The sequence below is a fragment of the Pseudophryne corroboree genome, chromosome 8 (assembly GCF_028390025.1).
Source record: "Pseudophryne corroboree isolate aPseCor3 chromosome 8, aPseCor3.hap2, whole genome shotgun sequence".
Taxonomy (NCBI): domain Eukaryota; kingdom Metazoa; phylum Chordata; class Amphibia; order Anura; family Myobatrachidae; genus Pseudophryne; species Pseudophryne corroboree.
This window is the reverse complement of record NC_086451.1, coordinates 251034334-251036884: the sequence shown is the minus strand read 5'-3', so window position 1 is coordinate 251036884 and position 2551 is coordinate 251034334.

Below are 2551 nucleotides of genomic sequence, written 5' to 3'. Positions count from 1 at the left end.
GAACATCCTCCCTTATACGTCACCTGCAGCGCATTCATCATAAGTCAGTGACAAGTTCAAAAACTTTGGGCGACAGCGGAAGCAGTCCACTGACCAGTAAATCCCTTCCTCTTGTAACCAAGCTCACGCAAACCACCCCACCAACTCCCTCAGTGTCAATTTCCTCCTTCCCCAGGAATGCCAATAGTCCTGCAGGCCATGTCACTGGCAATTCTGACGAGTCCTCTCCTGCCAGGGATTCCTCCGATGCATCCTTGAGTGTAAAGCCTACTGCTGCTGGCGCTGCTGTTGTTGCTGCTGGGAGTCGATGGTCATCCCAGAGGGGAAGTCGTAAGACCACTTTTACTACTTCCACCAAGCAATTGACTGTCCAACAGTCCTTTGCGAGGAAGATGAAATATCACAGCAGTCATCCTGCTGCAAAGCGGATAACTGAGGCCTTGGCATCCTGGGCAGTGAGAAACGTGGTTCCGGTATCCATCATTACTGCAGAGCCAACTATAGACTTGATTGAGGTACTGTGTCCCCGGTACCAAATACCATCTAGGTTCCATTTCTCTAGGCAGGCGATACCGAAAATGTACACAGACCTCAGAAAAAGACTCACCAGTGTCCTAAAAATTGCAGTTGTACCCAATGTCCACTTAACCACGGACATGTGGACAAGTGGAGCAGGGCAGACTCAGGACTATATGACTGTGACAGCCCACTGGGTAGATGTATTGACTCCCGCCGCAAGAACAGCAGCGGCGGCACCAGTAGCAGCATCTCGCAAACGCCAACTCTTTCCTAGGCAGGCTACGCTTTGTATCACCGCTTTCCAGAATATGCACACAGCTAAAAACCTCTTACGGCAACTGAGGAAGATCATCGCAGAATGGCTTACCCCAATTGGACTCTCCTGTGGATTTGTGGCATCGGACAACGCCAGCAATATTGTGTGTGCATTAAATATGGGCAAATTCCAGCACGTCCCATGTTTTGCACATACCTTGAATTTGGTGGTGCAGAATTATTTAAAAAACGAGAGGGGCGTGCAAGAGATGCTGTCGGTGGCCAGAAGAATTGCGGGACACTTTCGGCGTACAGGCACCACGTACAGAAGACTGGAGCAACACCAAAAACGCCTGAACCTGCCCTGCCATCATCTGAAGCAAGAAGTGGTAACGAGGTGGAATTCAACCCTCTATATGCTTCAGAGGTTGGAGGAGCAGCAAAAGGCCATTCAAGCCTATACAACTGACCACGATATAGGAGGTGGAATGCACCTGTCTCAAGCGCAGTGGAGAATGATTTCAACGTTGTGCAAGGTTCTGCAACCTTTTGAACTTGCCACACGTGAAGTCAGTTCAGACACTGCCAGCCTGAGTCAGGTCATTCCCCTCATCAGGCTTTTGCAGAAGAAGCTGGAGACATTGAAGGAGGAGCTAACACTGAGCGATTCCGCTAGGCATGTGGGACTTGTGAATGGAGCCCTTAATTCGCTTAACAAGGATTCACGGGTGGTCAATCTGTTGAAATCAGAGCACTACATTTTGGCCACCGTGCTCGATCCTAGATTTAAAACCTACGTTGTATCTCTCTTTCCGGCAGACACAAGTCTGCAGGGGTTCAAAGAACTGCTGGTGAGAAAATTGTCAAGTCAAGCGGAACGCGACCTGTCAACATCTCCTCCTTCACATTCTCCCGAAACTGGGGGTGCGAGGAAAAGGCTCAGAATTCCGAGCCCACCCGCTGGCGGTGATGCAGGGCAGTCTGGAGCGACTGCTGATGCTGACATCTGGTCCGGACTGAAGGACCTGACAACGATTACGGACATGTCGTCTACTGTCACTGCATATGATTCTCTCACCATTGAAAGAATGGTGGAGGATTATATGAGTGACCGCATCCAAGTAGGCACGTCAGACAGTCCGTACGTATACTGGCAGGAAAAAGAGGCAATTTGGAGGCCCTTGCACAAACTGGCTTTATTCTACCTAAGTTGCCCTCCCACAAGTGTGTACTCCGAAAGAGTGTTTAGTGCCGCCGCTCACCTTGTCAGCAATCGGCGTACGAGGTTACTTCCAGAAAATGTGGAGAAGATGATGTTCATTAAAATTAATTATAATCAATTCCTCCATGGAGACATTCACCAGCAGCAATTGCCTCCACAAAGTATACAGGGAGCTGTGATGGTGGATTCCAGTGGGGACGAATTGATAATCTGTGAGGAGGGGGATGTACATGCCGGTGATGAATCGGAGGATGATGATGAGGTGGACATCTTGCCTCTGTAGAGCCAGTTTGTGCAAGGAGAGATTAATTGCTTCTTTTTTGGTGGGGGTCCAAACCAACCCGTCATTTCAGTCACAGTCGTGTGGCAGACCCTGTCACTGAAATGATGGGTTGGTTAAAGTGTGCATGTCCTGTTTATACAACATAAGGGTGGGTGGGAGGGCCCAAGGACAATTCCATCTTGCACCTCTTTTTTCTTTCATTTTTCTTTGCGTCATGTGCTGTTTGGGGAGTGTTTTTTGGAAGGGCCATCCTGCGTGACACTGCAGTGCCA